At 38.0% G+C, this 24,845-nt stretch overlaps 1 long non-coding RNA gene across 1 annotated transcript; it reads right to left on the reverse strand.

Moving 5' to 3' along the window:
* Positions 1 to 622: 622 nt before the first annotated feature.
* On the reverse strand, positions 623 to 24,048 carry LOC118764588. Its single transcript, XR_005000404.1, has 3 exons — positions 24,034 to 24,048; positions 4,665 to 4,670; positions 623 to 765 (listed from the first exon to the last, which is right to left on the reverse strand). It is a non-coding gene; the product is annotated as an uncharacterized LOC118764588 (long non-coding RNA).
* Between the last annotated feature and the right edge of the window lie 797 nt (positions 24,049 to 24,845).

A 24,845-nucleotide genomic window follows, 5' to 3' on the forward strand; every position in this document is an offset into this window, starting at 1 on the left:
TACAATCATCTGAAAATTACTTTTCTTAATCCAAACCGAAAAATGATACCTTACTATCTTCGCATCTATGAACACTAATGTTAAATGTACCCAATTTGGTATTAAATAAAAGAATTGTCCCATATTGCTAAGTACCTAGGAAACAAAAGGCTCTACCAGCTCTGTAGCGATGAATCGTATAATATATTATTCATTTGATCACGAATACAGAAGTCCCTTCCTACAAGTATAACATCTTCAAAAGTGTAACAATTAAAACATATATTTTTTTGTTTTTTACAAGGGTTAAACAATGACAATATTTCATACACTTCGCCTAACACTTCCTCTTCTCTGGTGCCATGTTCTGAACGTGAATGGAAGCCGCGGGCGCGAGCCCGGGTGCAGCTGACCGAGGGTGCAGATCTCGGTGGTAGTAGCAAATATTTGAACGAGACCTTCGAAGACCGAAGTGGAGAAGGGTTCCGTGCCAACGGCGGTCGAGCACGGTTCAGTCGGTCCTAAGAAGCGGGCGAAAGCTTCCACGAAAGGCGCCGGATCCGTCGTCGCGAACGTAGCAGTCGAAAGAAAACTAAGCAGCTGGCCTCGCATCGAAAGGGAATCGGTTTAATATTCCCGAACCCGAACTCGGAGAGTGCCCGTCCGTCGGCGGGAACGCAGCGTGCTCCTAGCAGTGCGTCCGTCGTCGAAGCCGGTGGCCGGGCGAAGCAGCGGCAATGCAAGCGAGCCCGGAGATGTTGCCGGGAGCCCCGGGAAGAGTTCTCTCTTCTTCGTAAAGGACCACGTCCATGGAATCGGCTGGTCTGGAGATATGGATATGGTACCTGTAGAGCGCTGCGTCTCGGACGACGTCTGGTGCGCTCTCGGCGGCCCTGGAAAATCCGGGTCGGTAACGAATCGCAGCTCTCGAGTCGGTCCGTACCCACCATCCGCAGCAGGTCTCCAAGGTGTACAGCCTCTCGTCGATAGCGCCAATGTAGGTAAAGGTAGTCGGCAAAATGGATCCGTACCTTCGGAAGAAGGATTGGCTCCGAGGACCGGGTCGGTCGGGCCGTGTGTGTCGCCGCGCTACCGTGCGGCCACGTCGCCGTTCACTCGGCGTCACGCCGCCGGGCACCGGAACATGTCTTCACATAAACGATTGTGTCCTTCCATAATTATATTTTTTGCTTTCTGAAAGAGTTCTACTTCATGATATTTAATGCCTCTGTTTTTTAACCTGTTCATCATCCTTCTGCTCCCCTGCTTCTTTTCCCTTCAATCTTCCCGGTCATCCCTAAATTCTTCAGGCCCTCTTTCCGCATCACATGAGCTAGAAATCTCAGTTACATGACCTATATCTAAATTTCCTAATTTCCACTGCCAGGGCCTTCACTTCCTTAGGCACTTTGTATGTCTATGCTATCCTCACTATTTTCCTTCAGCACCACATTTCACAGCTCTCCAAGCACATTCTCATTTCTACTGTTATAGGTCCTGCTTCACTTCCATATATTAACACAGGCTAGACACAGTTCAATGTACGCATCCTGGACCTGCTGTTCAGGGTACAGTTTCTCAAGATGTTATACAATTTTGAGAATGCATATTTTACCAGCACTGTTCGTCTTTCGATCTCATTCATACATCTTGTATCTTCTGTCATCGAAGTCCCAAAGTAATTTAACGATGAGCCGCCATATACTTTGTCTTCTTGCAATTTATCAACTGGCCCTTCCTCTCACTTCCCGACTACAACAACCTGAGATCTCCGAAGTTACCTATCTAATTCTGCTAATAAGACTGTGTGAACTGTATATTTTATGTATGTGATATTTCTGTCTCCAGGCCAAATGTCACCAGCTCTCTTAAATAACTATAGCAAATTATGTATACCACCACAGCTAAAACATTCAGTTTATTTACAATTTATGCAGGTAAAAACTGGCAGAAAGTATTTGAGATAAACAGACAGTCTTTTGAAAGAAGTCCTATTTATAAATACTGGGAGAATTTGCCAATTGAAAAGGTAATAATGCATTTTCCAATTTCAAAACGATTGCCATTTGATAAAGAGTATTACATAGTTGTCAGTCTGTTATGATGTGGACGACGTTATTTTTATCTTTTATTTTTTGTCACTAATGTCACTAATGTCATTTATTTTCTTGATATTGTTGATGTTGTTGTTACTGTTTAAAACATGTTGTCAAATATGTGCCACTTTCGCTCCAGCCTTATTTTCATATATGCCACTCTCTATCAGTTGTTTCAGCCCTGATACAGTGATACAAAAGCACACGCACACACACACACACACACACACACACACACACACACACACACACACACACACACACACACACACACACATACATATATATATATATATATATATATATATATATATATATATATACATATACACATACACATAAATATTTATGTTTGGCTATTTCTTTTAGCGAGAAAACTCAAAGACAGCTACCAGTTAATGCCTACACACTAAAAACTTAAACTAACGAGAGAACCTCTATGTAAGCGTTTGATTTGCTGGAAATGACAGCCAAATCTACTACAAATTAGAAATGACCTAACTACTGGTTATTGTTTGCTGAGAAGCAATATCTTGAGAAACTATAGACAGGAACATTTTCCATCTTATGTCACCACCCACGATGAATAGTTAGGGTTAAAGGAAAACAACAATGTATGTGAGGTGAAATCGTTAGACCGTGGGACAAATGTCATCCGGTATTTCTTCCGGTATTTTATGTTCTGGGTTCAAATACAGCCCGTGTCATCTAACTTTATCATTCTTCCTCCTACAGTCAATATAATAAAGTACCAATCAAGTACTGATGTCGAATATATTGACTAACGACGAAGGGTAGTGAATTGGCAAGTTTGCTAAAAAATGTTTAGCAATATTTGTTCCGGCTTTACGGAGATCGGCTTTGATCTTCATCCTTTCGGGATCAATAAAATAGGTAACGGTTGAGCACATAGGTCGATGTTATCGACTAGTCATTTAACCCGAAATTTCTACTTATAGTAGAAATGTATTATTATTATTATTATTATTATTGCTATTATTCTTATTCTTATTCTTATTCTTATCCTTCTTATTATTATAATTATTATCATTATTATTATTATTATTATTATTATTAGTTTTATTTTTATAGCGTGCTTTCACTTCACTACCGAGCGCAGCTCTGTGTGCCTTGGGTATGTGCTGTGATTTGTTGTGATGCTCTGATGGTTATTGTATGGAAAGTGTTCTGCGTAGGATGTGTGCAGTGCCTAGTAGTGCAATTTTCTGTATGCTATATGTGTTTGTAAGTCCTGGTGTTTTTGTTATGTATTTGTCTGAATATTTTTTTATCATGCCTAATGCACCTACTATGATAGGAATTGTTTCTGTTTTCAGGTTCCACATTCTAGTTATCTCTATTTCCAGGTCTTTGTATTTTGAGAGTTTCTCCATTTCTTTTAGAGACACGTTGTCATCTGCCGGTATTGATACATCAATTAGAAAGCATTTTTTTTCTTCATGATCTCTGACAACTATATCTGGTCTGTTGGCCTTAATTTCTCTATCTGTGTGTATCGGCATATCCCAGAGTATGGTTGCTTTCTCGTTTCCTGTGACCTTTTCTGGTGTGTGCTTATACCATCTTTTTTCTGTTGTTATTCCATAATGTTGGCATAGCTTCCAATGTATGTAGGTTCCAACTCTGTCATGTCTGTGAATATATTCCTTCTTAGCCAGGACTGGGCAGCTAGAGATAATATGATTTATTGTTTCTTGTCCATCTCCACATATTCTGCAGTTACTTGTAATATTTCTTTTCATTACATGTTTTTGGTAATTTCTGGTGGGGAGGCTTTGGTCTTGTGCTGCAATTAAAAATCCCTCTGTTTCTGCTTTAAGTCCTGAGCTTCTCAACCATTGCTGGGATTTTTCTTTGTCTATTTCTTTTGCGTTTAGTTTAGTGCAGTATTTACCATGAAGGGGCTTTTCTTGCCATCGTTTTATCATGGCTCGTTGCTGTTCTATTTTTAGTTTGGATTTCATATGTTTTATAGCTTTTGTTGTTTCTTCATCATCTTCTTCTTCTTCTTTGTGTTTATTAGGTGGTATGATTTCTTGTTTGCATTTGTCAGCTTCCTTAAATACTGAGAACAGTTTTTTGTTTTGCTCGTGTTTTGCTGCTATCTGGATCAGTTTTCTGAAGTAGGTATGCTTCTGAAGTAGGTATTTTTGCAGTCCTATGGTGGTTATTTTATAGTAGTTTTCCAGCTGTATAAGGCCTCTACCACCTTCTATACGTTGTATATATAGTCTTTCTATTTAAAATTTGGGTGATGCATCCTAGATCCTGTCATTATTTTTCTTGTTTTCCTATCTATTTTGGACAGTTCATTTCGTGTCCAGTTAAGGATATTGTAGCTGTAACTTATAACTGGGACAGCTAAAGTGTTGATACCTATTATCTTGTTTTTAGCATTGAGCTCTGTTTTTAGTATTGATCTAACTCGTCTATAATATTCTTTTTTTATTTTCTCTTTCATTTGTGTGTGTTGTGTCTTATCTAGTTCATGGATTCCTAAGTATTTGTAAGTTTGGCTTTGGTCTAATTCTTTTATTTCATTGGTTTTATCTAGTGTGATGTTGTTACTCTTAACTAGTTTTCCTCTTTTCATGGTTACTTTGGCGCATTTTTCTAATCCAAATTTCATATCTATTTCTTTGGTAAGTCCATGAACTGTCTTTAATAGTGTTTCCAGCTGTTTGTCATTTGCAGCGTATAGTTTTAGGTCATCCATATATAAAAGGTGGCTGATCGTTTTGCCGTAACATTTATATCCGCATCCAGTTCTATTTAGCATATCAGATAGAGGTGACAGTGCCAAGCAGAAAAGGAGTGGAGAGAGCGTGTCTCCCTGGAATATTCCTCTTCTAATGGGGATGTCTTTGGTTTTCATGAGTCCCTCTTTTGTTTGGAGGTGTAGGACTGTTTGCCATTTATTCATAGAGTGCTCTATGAATTTTATGATTGTTGGTGCTACTTTGTTAATGGCTAGTGTTTCGAGGATCCATGTGTGGGGGATGCTATCAAACGCCTTTTTGTAGTCAATCCAGGCCATACTGAGGCCTTTCTTCTTTCTGTGGCTGTCTTCAGTTACGGTTTATTAATCATTAGTTGATCTTTACAGCCATATGAGCCCTTGCGGCATCCTTTCTGCTCTTCTGGGAACAGTTTGTTTTCGTCCAGGTGCTTGTTCAGCCTTTGCGATATCACTGCAGTAAATGCCTTGAACATAGTAGGGAGGCAGGTTATTGGTCTGTAGTTTTCTGGTTTTGTTGTTTCATTTGATTTGGGAATTAAGATGGTTTTCCCCTTTGTGAGCCATTCAGGCATTGTCTCTGGCTCTGCTAGTATGCTGTTAAAGTTTTCAGCCAGCTTTTTGTGCATTCCTGTTAGATATTTCAACCAGAAGTTGGGGATCTTGTCATGCCCAGGTGCCTTCCAGTTGCTTAGTTTTTGCAGTGCCTGGGTGACCTCTTCAGTTGTAATGGGGGTCCAAAGTTGTTCAGATGCCGAGTTTGTTATTTTCATACTCCTTTTTTTGGCTGTTCGTTCGCCGACCATATTTCTCTCCAGAATTCTTCCAATTCTTCTGCCGTTGGTGCTGCAGTGACTTCTATTTTATTTTTGCCCAGTTCTTGGTAGAACTTTTTGGGGTCGGAGTTGAACTTTTTGTTCTGTTCAAAGAAGCTTTGGCGTTTCTCGTACCGGCGGATCCTTTGAGCTTTGGCAAGGATATCTTGCTTCAGCTTTTCTTTTATCTCCGGCAAATCTTTTTCTGTGATGTTATATTTGCGGAGCATTTTTGTTCTCTTTTTGTTGCTTAGTAGCGTTGCTTGTTTGCTGATTTCATTAAGAATCGACAGGTCTTTTCTAATTTTTAAAATTTTGTTTTGGATGTTATTTATCCACAGGGTTTGTTTGGGTGGTGGTACTCCTGTTTGGGCGGGTTTGGGTGAGTATCCAGCTTCTTTTGTGGCTGCAGTGGCTGCTGCGTATATCAAGTCATTTAGTTCAGTGATATCACTTTTTTTTGTTTCAGTGGCTAGTTCAGTGACGGCTAGGTTTATGTTGTTTATAATTGGTGTTGTTATTGCGTTTATTTTTATTCTTGGGAGGTATGGTCGGTGGTCCATTTTGAGCTCTGTGGTTTTCAATTCTTTGATTTATTATTATTATTATTATTACTATATGTTTCACTTTTGCTTTACATTTGCACCAAGCTGGCTCTAAGTTTCACCCAGAGACCTCAAGAGACGACAAGTTGGAAGTTCATGTTGGTGTTATACCTAGGGTGCCATATATTTGGTTTCGTACTTAGAGTTGTACGAGTGAATGCCTAAAAAAACATACAAAAATTATGTTTGTTTTAAAACTTGAGATTACATAGAAAGTATTTTGCGTAGGATATGAGCAGTTCCCATGAGCACTATCTTTTGAATTTCTGCCATTTTGGGGTTTCCTGGTATCTGAGTTAGGTAGCAATTAGTCCCTTTCGCTATCATTCCCAGGGCACCTATGACAACAGGTATTGTTTTAGTCTTCAGCTTCCACATTTTGCTGATTTCTATTTCAAGATCTTTATATTTGCTCAGATTTTGGTAGGTCTTGACATATACGTTTATATCGATTGGGACAGTCATATCAATGAGGAGGCATGTTCTTTGTCTGAAGTCTTTCAATATGATGACTGGCCTATTTGCATCTATCTTCCTGTCAGTTTGAATGGTGAAGTTCCAGAGGAGTGAGATGTGGTCATTTTCAAGCACTGGAGGTGGATTGTGTTCCCACCAGTTTTTTTCATGGGGCAAATCCAGGTTTTTGCAAATTACCCAGTGAATATATTGTGCAGCTCTATCATGCCTGTTGAGGTACTCTGTAGGCGCTAGAAGACTGCATTTGGAGACAACATGATCAATGGTTTCATTTTGTTGTCGGCATACACGACATGTTGGGCTACTGCCGTTCTATAGTATGTTGGACTGGTAGTTTCTTGTTGGTAGGCATTGATCTTGAGCTGCTATGATAAACCCCTCTGTTTCAGATTTTAAGCCAGAGGCCATTAGCCATTGATGGGTCAGGGCTTTGTCAATATCTGCATTATTCGCTCTCTTTGGGTATTTGCCATAGAGAGGTTTTTCTTGCCATTTATTATTCAGAATATCTAAGGCCGCAGTTTTGGCACGGGTTTTCATGCGCTTAGCTTTTTCTGTGCCTGTTTCTTGTATGTCTATCTCTAATTCCGAAATTGGTTGTATTCGGAATTCACTTAGATATTCCTTTGCCTGTTTTGTGACTGAGTATGATGCTTTCTTGTTTTCATGTTTTGAGACAAGTTTTAACATCCAGTCCTCAGAGTTTTTCAGGTAGGTGTCTAGGCCAATTGTAGCAATCTTCATTGTTATTGCCAGTTGTAAAAGACCACGGCCTCTCTCTTTTTTTATTCTTGGCAGATAGAGTCGTTCTGTATCTGCCTTAGGGTGGTGCATTCTATGCATTGTCAACAGTTTCCTTACTTTTCTGTCGAGCTGACATATTTCAGTAATTGACCAGTTAACAATATTGAAACTGTAAGCCACGACTAGTATAGCTAATGCATTGATCGCTTCGATCCTGTTTCTTGCATTCAGCTCTGTCTTGAGTATTGCTCTCACTCTTCGATAGCATTCTCTCCTGATCCTTTCCTTCATCTCTGAATGCCTTATTCCGTTCCCTTCAATTACCCCTAGGTACTTGTAGCTCTCCGCTGGGTCTAGTTCTTTTATGACATTCTGCTGGTCAAGGTTAACGTTAGATGTTTCTGTCATTTTTCCTTTGATAAAGGTAGCTTTTGCACATTTATCGAAGCCGAATTGCATTCTGATGTCGTCACTGAATTGTTTGACTATCGCTAGTAAGCCCTTGAGTTGTTGGTCATTTTTTGCAAAAAGCTTTAAATCATCCATGTAAATGAGATGATTTATATTTTTATCAAACATTTTTTTATTATTATTATTTTTATTATTATTATTATTATTATTATTATTATTATTATTATTATTATTATTGTTTATGGGTTTTTCTTCTTTCAAATTTGCTTCCATTTCTTGCCGAGTGTCTTCCCGACTCCTAGGGCAAAGAAACTCATAGTATACATTGGTAGGCCATTAAACTAAACTCACTAGCGCGTTAATTTTTTTTTATTTTTAAGTTAAATTAAAATATATGGGTAGTAATAGTTCTCACATCGACAATGCTCTTCTCAATACGTGTGATGTACTAGTTAAGACAATCTTTTGCACTTCTTGCAGGGATGGTAAGCCAGGGATCATTCTTATATAATTTTCGGTTCCCTTCTTGATTATTCCTAGTGCTCCTACGATCACTGGTATTGTAACCGCCTTGAGATGCCACATTTTCTCAATTTCAATAAGCAGGTGTTTATATTTTCTGAGCTTGTCAAATTCTTTCGCCGCGATATTATGATCACAGGGGATGCTCATGTCGATCAATGAGCAAACTTTATTGTTTTGGTCTTTCACAACTATATCCGGTTTATTGGCTTTGATGGTTCGGTCTGTATGTACTAGAAAGTCCCACAGAATCGTTACATTTTCTCCTTCAGTTACAGCTTCAGGGTGGTGATTATACCACTTGTCGGCAGTTTTGATATTGTAATGCCGACTTATTAGCCAGTGGAGATATTGGCCAACTCTGTCATGTCTTAATTTATACTCCACTGGTGCTAAGACTTTACATCCAGAGATTAGGTGGTCCACTGTTTCAATCATGTCGTTGCAGAATCGGCATTTTGGGTCTGCTCCATTTTTCATCACATTGGCCTGGTAGTTCCGGGTTAATAGGCTTTGATCTTGAGCAGCCAGGATGAAACCTCCGCTCTCTGCTTTTAGCCCTGAGCTCCGTAGTCACTGATGGGTTTGCTTCTGGTCAACATGAGCTTGTTTGCTACGGGCCACATATTTGCCGTGCAGAGGTTTCTCCTCCCACCTATCAGCCAATTGCTCGTGCGCTTTTTTCGTTGCCATTATTTTCACCTTCTTTGCAACAATAGTTGCCGTACTTCCCTCGGGTTGTTCAGTTTGGGTATCCTGCACGAGATCAATAGCAACTTTTTTGCGTTCCTTTATGATAGAATGAAGCTTCTTTCGTCTCTCGTGATTTTCCACGAGCTTTAGCATCCAGTCATTCGTTATTTCAAAATATTTATTATTATTATTATTGAGTGAGAGAGCAGTTCATGCCATCAAAGTGACACTGGGGTAAAATATACGAAGCCCAATATACCCATCATGACTACCAATCTGATAAGGGTACACTAGGCACATGCATCACAACCATATGTGTGCGACATGGTGATCTCATATCATGATAAACGGCACATGACCTTGCAGGTGGGGGCCCAGTTAGAATTTTCTTCAGGTTGAGTAGCCCATCCCGCTCAAACGGTCCCTGAATAAGGGTTGTTTAAGGATGTTGAAAGAACCACCCATGTTTCCAGAGGTGAACTATGCAAATCCCAAAGAATCCCTCTCAACACATGGCTATGATGCTCCCCCACTACTTCTGCTCGTGATCAGAGATGCACATATCGTCAGCCACTAAGGGACATGCTCAACTGGTTATGGTCAAACAACTGACAAGCAAATCTGTGGTATTGAGCAGAATATTTGCTGTAGCCCATTATTATTATTATTAATATTATTATTATTATTATTATTATTATTATTATTATTATTATTATTATTATTATTATTATTCTGTTTGACTTTTGCTTTATATTTGTACAAGTTGGCTCCAAGTCTCACCCAGAGACCTCAAGAGACAACAGTTTGGAAGTTCATGTTGTTGTTATGCCTAGTGTGCCATATATATATATATTTTTTTGGTGTTGTACTAGTGAATGTATAAAAAAGAACGAAAATTATGTTTGTTTTAAACCTTGAGATTACATAGAATGTATTTTGCGTAGGATATGAGCAGTTCCCATGAGCACTATCTTTCGAAATTCTGCCATTTTGGGGTTTCTTGGTATCTGAGTTTATTAACATCACCATCATCATTATCATATTGATAAGTAGGATGACACACTAATCGCTGGTACTTTCATGGAGGTAGCCCTGTCCGATATGTAGAAAAGGTGTCGGGAGAAACTCCATAAGGCGTACACAGCGCAAGCTATGGACACATAAGAGGTGCAGCTGTGTCAGTGGACGACAAACGGAGCAAGTAGTCTTTGCATGTGACAGATGTACGAGTATATTAAACATCAGGAATGTACAAAAAATAGACTCCCTCATATGCCAGGAATGTTCCCTAGAAGGAGTAGGCAGTTTCCATTACTCAAGTGACAAAATAAGTAGTGGGTGTGCTTGCTCTAAAATCATAGCTGCTAGAATAAGAATAAGCTGAGCAAAGTTCAAAGAACTACTACCTCTGTTAGCCATAAAGAGGCTCTCCTTTAGAGATTCAGGTAGATTGTACGATGCCAATGTACGGACAGCTATGTTATATGGCAGTAAGTCATGGGCTGGTACTACTGAGGGTATGCGAAGAACTGAAAGAAATGATGCTAGTGTGCTTCGCAGGATGCGTAATGTTAGCATGTATATACGACAGATTGTGTTTTGAGAGAGAAACTAGGTATAGAGAGCAACAAATGTAGTGCGCAGGAGAGAAGACTGCATCGTTATAGACATGTAATGCGTATGAATGAGGCGTGTTGCATCAAGAGGTGCCGAGCTCTAATCGTAGAGGGCTAGATCCAAGAAGACGTGGGACGAAGTGGTGGGAAAGTATCTACAAACGTTGGGAGTCACAGAAAGGATGGCAGGGAGACCGAGACGCCTGATGGTTTACTGTACTTGAAAAGACACTTCAAGCTAAGTAAAAACTTGGTTGCCCTTGCGTACAGGCCCGTCCATTGCAACCCTCTCCAAGAAAGCATTTGTAATGTTGCTGGCTCGAAAGTGCTAGTGCAACGTAAAAAGTACCTGCACCGATGCTGCGTAACAGGACTCAGTGGTTAACGTTAGGAACGGAATAATGACATTCAGCTGTAGAAAGCTTGCCAAAATAGACATGGATCTTGAATAGCCCTTCATACATATATATATATATATATATATATATATATATATATATATATATATATATAAATATACATACATACATACATACATATATATATATATATATATATATATATATATATATATACATATATATATATATATATATATACATATATATATATATATATATATATATATACATACATACATACATACATACATACATACATATATATATATATATATATATATATATATATATAGTAGAAATATGTTACAAAAAGAAAATATAAAATACACGTGGAAATGTAAGGGAAAATATGAAAAATCAACGAAAATGCACATTGTAAATAAAAAAGAAAAGGCTTTTTATGAAATGTAACGACAGATATATACATTTAGATGGACTAAGGTAGTACTAAAAGTCATGAAGATCATTATTATGATTTTATTAGGATTAAAAAGTCAGAAAGCAAAGCATACCATGGTTTCGGCAAACTATTCATTGCTTTGAGTAAACACCGGTTGATACACGGTGTCAGGTCCAATAGTTCCTGAGAAAAAAGATTATTTGTAAGGGAGGTAAGTATTTCTGGATTTAAATATAGAATTGTAATGTGAATGGTGTAGGTAGTGTATAGGAGTTAGTTGTTTTAATTGAAGGGTTAGAGGTGTTCTGTATTAAGTTGTGTGTTCATATTTAGTTGTGGGAGATATTTATTGATGAAAAATGCTTCTTTATTCAACCTTTGTTGCATTGTGGTGTTCTGTGAACATTGATAGAAGGGGAAGATTTGGAAATTAGGATTAAGGTTCCTGGCACACCTTTGTATGTGTTCACTAACCTGTAACTGTCTGTATTGTGGGTGGCGGATTTGCTCTTTGTGAATAGTGGTTCTTCGACGGAGTGAAATTCCTATTTTCCAATATAGCGGTTACCACATCCTAAGCATGTCATGACATAGATTAGATTTTCTAAGGCGCAGGTGAAATTTGATTTGATCTTAAATATTTCTCCTTGTTCGAAGTGAAATTCTGAACCCTCCAAAAGGTGGGGGCATGTTCCACAGTTAGTACGACCACATTTTGTCACTTTTGGCTCTGTTGTTAGTGGATATAGTCTTGCGCTGGTTAATATTTTTTTTCAGTGACTTCAGTTGCTTTTTGCTTTTTATAATTTTGCATGAGCTTGAAATTTCGTTCATTGTTTTGTCTGCTGTGAGGATGGGAAGATTTTGGGTGATAATGTTGAAGGCTTCGTTGTTTCTAGGGTTATGTGTGGAAATATACGGGAGTATTTTTAAGTCTGGTTTAGTATTTCGGCTGGTTTGCCTTAACATTTGTATATCTACTTCCTTAGCTCTTTTAATGCCTTCATTTATTAATGGGATTGTGTAATGTCTTTTAGTTAGTGTTGATCTAAGTTCAAGGAGTCTTTGTTCACGAGTATATGTATCCGAAACTATGGTACAGATTCTTTTCGCTAGATTAAAGGGTATATTAATTTTTACGTGTTTGGGGTGGCAAGAGTTAAATAATAGTTATTGTTTAGAATCAGTGGGTTTATAAAAGATGTCTGTTTCTATGTGGTTGTTAACTATTTTAATTAAGATGTCTAGAAATGAGAGATGTTTACTGTTGTGTTCCATAGTGAATTCTATATTGCAGAAAATTAAGACTAGCAGAAGTATCAACCAGTTTCAATACTGAAGATGACTCACTAGTCAAAAACAAAAGTGAACATATCCCCCATAGAGGAAGAAAAAAAGATCTTGACGAGTTCTGCAGCCACATTGAGAACTTTCCCTACCATACTATACATAAACATACAGTTAACTCAAATTTTAGCACTGCACAATGGAAGGAACTGATAGAACTTCAAAATGATGAAGATATAACCATTAAGGAAGCAGACAAAGGAAGTGCAATTGTAATAATGGATACATTATACTATAGAAATCTTGTAATTTCCTTGCTTGATGACAATCAATATCATGAAAAAATCACCCACTACACCCCGAAAAAAATAATGAAAACTCTGTCCTCACTAATTAAAACACATGAAAAGGAACTAACAACCAAAGACTTTCTAACAAATTTTTAATGCAAGCCTAGCTTCTTCTATGGTCTGCCAAAAATACATAAAAGCCAAATTATAAATGAAACCATTAAAAAATCACCAAAGAAATACATACACACATCTAGCCCGGGGGACCTAAAACTACGACCCATTGTAGCTGGCCCAGCCTGTGAAACACACAGATTAAGTCTATTTATGGACATCCTCCTGAAACCCTTCCTTAAACATATCGATAGTCATATCAGAGATGACTTGGATATGTTAAACGACCTTCCAAAAAAGTCAACAAAGAAACAATCATGGTTTCATTTGATGTAGTTAATTTATATACCAGTATACCTCATAATTATGGACTAGACGCAATACAGTTCTGGCTGGACCAATTTCCGGAAGAAATACCAAAAAGGATCAGTAAAGAATTCATTACTAAATCGGTTGAATTCATCCTACAAAATAACCACTTCACATTTGACAATACATTTTACCGTCAAAAATCCGGAATTGCTATGGGTACAAGGGCAGCACCAGTCATTGCGAACCTAACAATGGGCTACCTAGAAATAATTGTATACCAGGAATCTTTATCGACCTTTGGAAACCCCTTTTCTCATAAAAGAGAATTGGAAAAGATTCCTGGACGATTGTTTTATACTCTGGAATGAAAACACAGATAAACTCCTAAAATTCAAAAACCTATTGAACAGCATCAACCCAAATATACAGTTCACAATGGAATACAACCAAAAGGAGCTTCCATTCTTAGATATACTAATTAAAAAAATTAACCTTAAAATAGAAACAGACATTTTTTACAAAGCCACAGGCGCTAAACAATACCTACTTTTTGATTCATGTCACCCAAGACACACTAAAACAAACATCCCTTTCAACCTTGCAAGAAGGATATACACAATAGTGTCAGAACAAAATACCAGGAACTTTAGACTACAAGAACTCAAAAACACCCTAATTGACAGACACTACCCAATTCAACTGATAGAGGATGGGATCAGACGTGCAACAGAAATCGAGATAGAAACTTTGAGAAAAGTTCAACACAACAACACACCTCCCCCTAAAATACTGCCTTACATATCCACATACAACCCCAGAAACAAAGAAGCCTTCACCATCATCACCTAGAATTTACCAATACTTCACAAGGACCCCAAATTAAAGGAAATTCTAAACATACATAAAATCATTAAAAGCTACAAACAACCTAAATCACTTAAAAAGATTCTCACAAAGGCAAAATTGTTTTCTGAAATTACGGATGCAAAAGCAAAAAAATGTGGTAGAACAAACTGCGCAACATGCCCAAACCTTCTAGAAGGATCAGAATTCCTTTTCAAACAGGGACAAAATTCAAGATCAGATCTAATTTTACTGGTGCAAAGAAGAGTTCCGGCTAGTTATACTCGAGATTGCTCCAATCTGGTTAGCCCCACGGAAAAACTAAGCTAAGAGCATTAGATTCCTTGGAAGAAAGCAGCGAATATATACGAAAACAAGGACGAAAAAAACGGAGAAATGTTACACAGATACAAATGCAAATAACAGGATATAACAACAGGTGTCTTTCGACTATACATCAGGTATATCTAAAATATCCCATACATCTGCTCGGTTCTCTGCTTTCAAGTTATTAGAGAAGTAGAGAGTTAAATCTTCCGCTAAATAGAAAGCAATGACATTGCAAGTGAAATTACCCAATATTTTATTTTCATATTAATCTCTCATTAATCTGTGAAAGGTTGGTCATAGAACTAAGATAAAGCATCGCTCCTATATATGCAACGGAATTTACGCAGTTAACGGTTAGTTGATATTTCTTCGCCGTCCTGTTCAATATCCTATAACGTACACAATGATCCATGCACGTCTTTCTCCAGAACCCTATCCTTTTTTCAGCTAACCTTTCGCCTTTCACTCACTATTTCACTTTTATCATTTCTCTCTCTCTCTCAACTGTCTTTCTTCATTTCCTTTCTTCCAATCGCCATCTCTCGCTTCCTATCCCTCAATCTCTCTGTCCACATACCCTTTCCTCTCCATCTCCCTCTTGACCTCCTGCTTTCTCATTCCCTCACATTCCCGTATTCTCTCTCTCTCTCTCTCTCTCTCACACACACACACACACACAAATTCTCTTTCACACGCTTTTTTTCTCTCAATTCTACTTGAATTTATTCAATTTTGTATTTGCAGGTGAAACTCGTCTTGAGAAATAATAATGCTGACATTCACTCATTAATTTTCGATGGAAAAGGAACAAATTACACATCGTGGTTCCAAGAGAGTAAACGCATTTTAAAGCCCTGGTTTGGAGATTTCTCAGGAATATACCAGTTCAATTATAAGTATATATGAACCCCTTGTTCTTTATTCACATTTATAGTTTCTCAATGCTAATAATTACGATTTCTCACATGGGCAAACATTTACATATTTCGAAAATAGAGCACAGTTAACTATGATATATCCATCACAATAATTAACGAGTATTATTTTAGCGACCCCGGAAAAATAAATAACAAAAAAGATTGTGGTGGGATTCACACTCAAAATATTAATGAACAAAAATAACTACAGAATGGCGTATTTTTTGCAACCTTGTTGTCGATTCTGCTATTAGTCATTTTAATTGACGATGATAATGGCAATGATGATTATAAGTATTCTAATAATAATGAGTGGTAATTTTTCCCATCAGTTGCTCCTTACCATATTTACTGATATGCTTTGTCCAACAGAGACAGTACATTCGCTCGACAGCAATCGAATGTTCACTAGGTCAATCAAACGGATATCAAATTTATGGTCTACGTAGCTAGCCATTTTGAAATGTGAACATCCTACGGGTATACGGCGTAGTGGTCAAGAGCGCCGGCTACTAGCTCCAAGATTCTGAGTTCGATTTCAGGCAGTGACCTGAACAACAATAACGACAACAACAACATTAACAATAACAATAACAATAATAATAATAATGATAATAATAATAACAACAACAACAACAACATTAACAATAACAATAACAATAATAATAATAATGATAATAATAACAACAACAACAACAACAACAGCAACAACAACAACGACGACAACGACAACGACAAAGACAACAACGACGACGACGACAACAACAACAACAACAACAACAACAACAACAACAACAACAATAACAATAACAATAATAATAATAATAATAATAATAATAATAATAATAATAAGTCAGACAAATACTCACCCAACAGAACTACATGATCTAAAAACTGAAATCATGATTGAATGGCTGAAAATTAAAGAAATCAGTATGGATGAACGCGATACTCTCCCGAAAATCTGCAATTCTAAAAAAAACTGAAAATAATTGGTAAAATCCACCTTGCACTAAAGGATATAATTTCAGCTAATGATGTTGATATCACAGATCTCAACCATCTTTACTATGCATACGCGAAAATCTCAACGATTCTATGTGGTGAAAAGATTAGAAAACGGCAACATTCCCACAAAAAGTCTTTTGATAGCCAACCACATAGCTGGATTAAGAAATGCCTGGAAATGTATAAAATAGCTTCTACTCTGCGAAACATTTTGTCTGTAAGAATGAGATCATGAAGAACCAAACTGATTTTGAATAGTGACAATGAATCTCTAAATGCTGGAAATGTAAAAAATTCATGTGGCATTTCCCAGCGTGACTTACTATCAGCACTCCTCTTTTGTTTGTCCTTAATACCTCTCTCAAAATTGCTCAATGATGCACAGTACAGTTATAAAATGTTTGATAAAACTATAAATCATTTCATTTACATGGATGATTTAAAGCTCTTTGCAAAAACTCACCAACAACTCAAAGGCTTACTAGTGATTGTTAAACAATTCAGTGATAACATCAGAATGCAATTTCACTTCGATAAATGTGCAAAAGCTACCTTTATCAAAGGAACATGACAGAAACATCTAACGTTAATCTTGACCAGCAGAATGTCATAAAAGCGTTAGACCCAGCGCAGAGCTACAAATACCTGGGGGTAATTGAAGGGGACGGAATCAAGCATTCAATGATGAGGGAAAGGATCAGGAGAGAATATTTAAGAGCAATACTTAAGACAGAGCTGAATGCGAGAAACAGGATCGAAGCGATCAATGCTTCAGCTATACCAGTCGTGACTTACAGTTTCAATATTATTAACTGGTCAATTACTGAAATATGTAATCTTGACAGAAAAATACGAAAACTGTTGACAATGCATAGACTGCACCACCCTAAGGCAGATATAGGACGACTTTATCTGCCAATAAATGATGGAGGCCGTGGGCTTTTACAGCTGGCATTAGCAATGAAGATTGCCACAATTGGCCTGGACACCTACCTGAAAAACTCTGAGGACTGGATGTTAAAACTTGTCTCAAAACATGAAAACAAGAAAGCACCATACTCAGTAACAAAACAGGCAAAAGAATATCTAAATGTATTCCAAATACAACAATTAGACATACGAGAAACAAGCGCAGAAAAAGCTAAGCGCATGAAAACCCGTGCTAAAACTGCTGCCTTAGATATTCTGATCGATAAATGGCAAGAAAACCCTCTGTGTGGCAAATACCCAAAGAGAGCGAATAAAGCAGATGTTGACAAAGCCCTGACCCATCAATGGCTAATGGCCTCTGGCTTAAAATCTGAAACAGAGGGGTTTATCATAGCAGCTCAAGATCAATGCCTACCTACAAGAAACTACCAGGCCAACACATTAAAGAGCAGCAGTAGCCCATCATGTCGTGTATATCAACAACAAAATGAAACCATTGATCATGTTGTCTCCATGTGCAGTCTTCTTGCGCCTCCAGGGTATCTGAACAGGCATGATAGAGCTGCACAATATATTCACTGGGTAATTTGCAAAAGCTTGGACTTGCTCCGTGATAATAACTGGTGGGAACACAAACCACCTCCAGTACTTGAAAATGATCACATTTCACTCCTCTGGAAATTCACCATTCAAGCTGACAGAAAGATAGATGCAAATAGGCCAGTCATCATATTGAAAGACTTCAGACAAAGAACATGCCTCCTCATTGATATGACTGTCCCAATCGATATAAACGTATCTGTCAAGACCTACCAGAAACTGAGCAAATATAAAGATCTTGAAATAGAAATCAGCAAAATGTGGAAGCTGAAGACTAAAACAATACCTGTTGTCATAGGTGCCCTGGGAATGATAGCGAAAGGGACTAATTGCTACCTAACTCAGATACCAGGAAACCCCAAAATGGCAGAAATTCAAAATACAGTGCTGATGAGAACTGTCCATATCCTACGTAAAATACCTCCTATGTAATCTCAAGTTTTAAAACAAACACATAATTTTCTTAAGGCTTCTTAAACATTCTCTAGAACAACACTATGTAAAAAACCAAATATATGGCACCCTAGGTATAACACCAACATGAACTTCCAACTTGTCTCTTGAGGTTTCTGGGTGAGACTTCGAGCCAACTTGTAAAAATGTAAAGCAAAAGTCAAACATGAAATGATAATAACAACAACAACAACAACAACAACAACAACAACAATAATAATAATAATAATAATAATAATCCACACGTGGTTCCTCGAAATACTAGTCATTAACAAGGTAACACCAACAATTATAAAATACATAGGACACTCTATGAATAAATGGCAGACAGTGCTACAGCTCCAAACAAAAAAGGGACTCGTGAAAACCAAAGCCATCCCCATCAGAAGAGGAATATTCCAGCGAGACACGCACTCTCCACTCCTTTTCTGCTTGGCACTGTCACCTCTATCTGATATGCTAAATGGAACTGGATGCGGATACAAATGTTACGGCGAAACGATCAGCCACCTTTTATATATGGATGGCCTAAAGCTATACGCTACAAATGACAAACAGCTGGAAACACTACTAAAGACAGTTCATGGATTTACCAAAGAAATAGATATGAAATTTGGATAAGAAAAATGCCCCAAAGTAACCGTAAAAAGAGGAAAACTAGTAAGAGTAGCAATATCTCACTAGATAAAACCAATGAAATAAGAGAATTAGACCAAAACCAAACTTACAAATATTTAGGAATCCATGAACTAGATAAGACACAACACACAAATGAAAGAGAAAATTTTAAAAAAATACTATAGACGAGTTAAATCAATACTAAAAACAGAGCTCAGTGCTAAAAACAAGATAATAGGTATTAACACTTTAGCCGTCCCCGTTGTAAGTTACAGCTACAATATCTTTAACTGGACGCTAAATGAACTAACCAAAATATATAGGAAAACAAGAAAATTAATGACAGGATCTAGGATGCATCACCCAAAATCTGACATAGAAAGGCTATATATACAACATATAGAAGGTGGTAGAAGCCTTATAAAGCTGGAATTCTATTATAAAATAACCACCATAGGACTGCAAAAATACCTACTTCAGAAGCAAGGAAAACTGATACAAATAGCGGCAAAATACGAGCAAAAAAAAAACTTTTGTCAGTATTTAAGGAAGCTGACAAATACAAACAAGTAATCATACCACCTAAAAAATAAGAAGAAGAAAAAGAAGAAGAAGAAGAAGAAGAAGAAGGAGGAGGTGGAGGAGGAGGAGGAGAAGAAGAAGAAGGTGGAGAAGAAGAAGAAGAAGGTGGAGGAGAAGAAGAAGAAGAAGAAGAAGAAGATGAAGAAGATGAAGAAGAAGAAGAAGAAGAGGAAGAAGAAGATGAAGAAGCAACAAAAGCTATAAAACAAATGAAATCCAAACTAAAAATAGAACAGCAACGGACCATGATAAAACGATGGCAAGAAAGCCCCTTCAAGGCAAATACAGGACTAAACTAAATGCAAAAGAAATAGACAAAGAAAAATCCCAGCAACGATTGAGAAGCTCAGGACTCAAAGCAGAGACAGGGATTTTTAATTGCAGCACAAGACCAAAGCCTCCCCACTAGAAATTCCAAAAATCATATAATGAAAAGAAATATAACAAGTAACCGCAGAATATGTGGAGATGGACAAGAAACAATAAATCATATTATCTCTGGCTGCCCAGTCCTGGCTAAGAAGGAATATATTCACAGACACGACAGAGTTGGGACCTGCATACACTGGAAGCTATGCCAACATTATGGAATAACAACAGAAAAAATATGGTATAGGCACACAACAGAAAAGGTCACAGAAAACGAGAAAGCAACCATATTCTGGGATATGCCAATACACACAGATAGAGAAATTAAGACCAACAGGCCAGATATAGTTGTCAGAGATCATGAAGAAAAAAAATGCTTTCTAATTGATGTATCAATACCAGCAGATGACAACGTGTCTCTAAAAGAAATGGAGAAACTTTCAGAATACAAAAACTGGGAAATAGAGGTAACTAGAATGTGGAATCTAAAAACAGACACAATTCCTATCATAGTAGGTGCATTGGGCATGATAAAAAAATATTCAAACAAATACATAACAAATACACCAGGACTTACAAACATATATAACATATAGAAAATTGCTTTACTAGGCACTGCACACATCCTATGCAGAACACTTTCAATACAGTGACCATCAGAGCATCACAATAAATCACAGCACATACCCAAGACACACAGAGCTGCGCTCGGTAGTGAAGTGCAAGCACGCTATAAAAATAAAACTACTGAATAATAATAATAATAATAATAACAACAACAACAACAACAACAACAACAACAACAACAACAACAACAACAACAACAACAACAACAACAACAACAAATACCTTAGAAATGAGAACCCAGGTACGAAATTTCGCCAAGAGACCTGATGAAGGCTGGAGGGTATATCAGCTGAAACGTTGTGTTAACAACAAACAAGATGAGGACAAATATCCGTCACATGTGAATAATGTAAATAATATGTATAATTCCTCATCTCTGAAATATAGAACTGTATTATGCTATACTATCGTTATCTGCGGCTGCAACAAATATTCATGAAGGTACGATTTGGATGAACCACTATACTTGCTTCTCGTCCACGCAGGTGCATCAGGGAAACTTAGTCGTTACCTGTCAGATAAATGGAAACTTCTGAACAGGTTCTCAAGGCGCCTGGCACTATCCTCCAATGCGCTAACCTTACATATTTCCGCCATGCGTCTAAGATGCAATTCCGCTCCTGTGCCAGTTGGAGTACTTTTCCATCATGGCGACGTTTCTATAGATATATATTTTCAATTTAGAGAAAGAAATCGGAACCATACCGTGGGATTTACAACTGAAAGGTGAACGATAGCCAATCTCGTCCATTCAAATACTACAAACACATGCACATTAGTACAACTAATAGCCAACAACCTCACAGTCTCTGCTCTCTTCTTTCGTTACAAAAGTGAGTTTCCGGTTCTTCAAATTGGAACAGCTCTTGTCTACAGCCACTGCACATATTCAAAACTGCTTCTGGCAATCATTTTGATTCTCATCATTTACATTTCCTAAACTCTCGTTTCAGTCTCATATGACACTCCTTCTTTGCCTCTTTTTTCTTCAGACTTGAACTGAAGCTAATAACAAAATCTGATTTATTCAAAGTACATTTCATATTTACTTTTTAAGTTATAAATAACAAACTAGGAATAACACACTCAATAATTTCATAGATGACATATAAACTCATTAAACAGAACTGATTGTTGTAAATACAGCCGTAAAATATTGCATTATGATGAACGTTGTTAAATCCATCAGTTGTAATATATTATTTTCAGTGACGAGGAAATCTTCATCCGACCAACTGGTTATTATTCTGCAATGAGAGCAGATAAGAAATCCGGAGGCAATAATAATTATCGTATTTATTACAGAGAGGACATCTCGAGTAAGTATTAAATTTCTTTTTCGTGTAATCTAAAATTAATGTTTGTCGGGTTTTTTTTCCTAGATTGCTGTCGCAACATTTACTAAAAGAATTATAAGCACCAATTATTATTGATATAAGTTTGATTTTCATACTCAAAGTAGAGGAGCTGCTGCTTTCGTAGAGATATTCTCTTTCTCGCTGAATATTCACATCTGCAGGACGGCCAATCTTTCTGATTCTACATCACTTTTCTATGATGTCCCTATTTTTAGTGGAATAGCCGAGGAAACCACGGATCTCGCATAAATAAGGGACGATTTAATCTCGTCTACTCCACTAAAAGATGGACAGTTTTGACTGCGACTACTCCACTAGAATATGGAAAGTTTTTACTGTCCATCTTTTAGTGGAGTAGACGAGATTAAATCGTCCCTTATTTTAGTGGAATAGCCGAGGAAACCACGGATCTCGCATAAATAAGGGACGATTTAATCTCGTCTACTCCACTAAAAGATGGACAGTTTTGACTGCGACTACTCCACTAGAATATGGAAAGTTTTTACTGCGGCTACTCCACTAAAATATGGAAAGTTTTGACCTCGGCTGCGCCACTAAAAATATACCCACGCCGTCCATGCTGCTGGAAAAGATAATGGACGTGGGATGGAAATCACTCGATCGCACCATCCCAGGAATGCAGTAACTATAGAATCAGATCTAGGAAACACCCACCCAAAATCAAGGACATGGAACATTTCACGATACCCTTAGGAAAAAGTTCCCCTCTGTCCTCTTTGGCCTCTACAGTGAAGATACCCTGGCCATCTCTAGGGGTACAAAGGGGCATACACTAAACAGGCTTAGGAAAGATCTAATCAGCACGCTTGCCTCCATGAGTTTGAAAATCACGATAAAGACTAACTTCACAACTGCGGACTTCTTAGACGTCACGCTAGACTTGGGCTCCAGGACATACTGACACTGCCGCAAACCAAACGAGAAGTTAACGTACATCACCACAGCCTTCTGCCACTCACCGATCGTGTTCAAAAACCTGGTAAAATGTGTTAGTAAGACGACCACAAACCTTTCCTCCAGCCAAGAGGTTTTCGAAGCAACGGTCCCGTAATATAACGAGACACTGCTAACAGCGGATTTAGGGACCGCATCTCCTACATGCCGGAGCTCAACAACCGCAAAAGAAAGTGCAGTAGAATTACAATTTTGTTTGCCCCACCCTTCTCTCTTAACACAAAAACGCGGGGGCAGAATATTCCTTAAATTAATACATAATCACTTTATAAGCTCCCATAGATATGAGCACATTTTCAACAGGCACAACGTTAGAGTTTCGCTTAGCTTTGTCCCCAATATTAAGAGCATCCTAGTTAGAACCCCTAAGTCTCAGAAAGAGGCACAGTGTTCATGCAGGTACCGCTCCAGATGCTTTGCTTGGTTTATTTTGAAAACAAAGGGATCGTGTATAAGGCCGAAGTACTAGCAAACCCTGACAATACAACCGGTAGAACAAGAACAGCCGTAGACACGAGAACAGAACCAGCAACACCGCCACAGTTAACAACATTAGCAACAATAGCAATAACAGCACCAACGATGGCATTGCCTATTCTCCCGTACAGCAATAACAACATTAGCAACAACAGCAGCATCGCCACCAGCAACAGAATTACGTCCATTGTAGCAGACGTGACAACCTCTGTAACAGTAGCAACAGCTCGAGTACCCCTGCCAGATATAGCGGCAATAACAGCACCAACACTGATTGTGGTCCTAGCAGATACATCAGCGAAACGACAGCGAATGACACATCCAACAGAAATGGCAACTCTCCCACCAATGATGAAGACCAAACAAAAACATCAGCGCCTTCACCATAAGCCGCAACCTCGATACCATTACCGATGCTACCACCACCTCCAGTGACGCCAACACCAGCAGTCACAGCTCCAGCAACAACAATGTTGGTGACACCAATAACACCAACACTAGCAAGTAGAGTTCCGACAACACACGCCCACGGAGATGCATTGGATATTCCGGGAACTCTTTCAAGCAACGTCTACCCAGCCACATGTCCTCCTTCAGAGTTCCTGAAAATAGATACCTAACATCACTTGTCAACCACGTCTGTCAACTAAGAGACGATAATATTCCCTACTCGTTCTCTTGGTAAGTTCTTGAGAACCCTTGCCCCTACATCACCGAGCCGAAGCGTTGCAAGTTATGCATAGCTGAACACACAGGTATCCAAAAAAACTCACTCGAACCGGGAAACATTCTTAACTACAGAACGGAGATTTTCGGGCCATGTTTATATTTCAGGTTGTTTCTGATAGCTTTTGGGGGCCCGCAAGAAAGGGGCACAGCCGGAAGTCGATAGCCAATTTTTCCCTTTGAGTTGTGAGGCATTTCCCCTTCCACATTTTTAAGAGCGCATGGGCTAAAAGGTTTTTAAGATCTAACCCATAAACTGGCCTTCCTCATATATATATTCCGAATTTGTGTGGATGTGTAGAGAATATATCAGTTAAATAAACTTAAAACATAGTCTGGCTTTCACGTTTTTACTATGGTAAATTAACATTAAAAAATTATGTTTTGTAATGTTCATACAGTTCAATTAGCACTTTCATACGTTCGTAGTAGTCATCAGACTTCCAAATGAATTTAACAGATTTCTTGGCAACTATAGTATTTCTTAGTACTTTTCCAACAAGCTGAATTTT

This window comes from Octopus sinensis, linkage group LG8, assembly GCF_006345805.1.
Source record: "Octopus sinensis linkage group LG8, ASM634580v1, whole genome shotgun sequence".
In the NCBI taxonomy this organism is placed as follows: domain Eukaryota; kingdom Metazoa; phylum Mollusca; class Cephalopoda; order Octopoda; family Octopodidae; genus Octopus; species Octopus sinensis.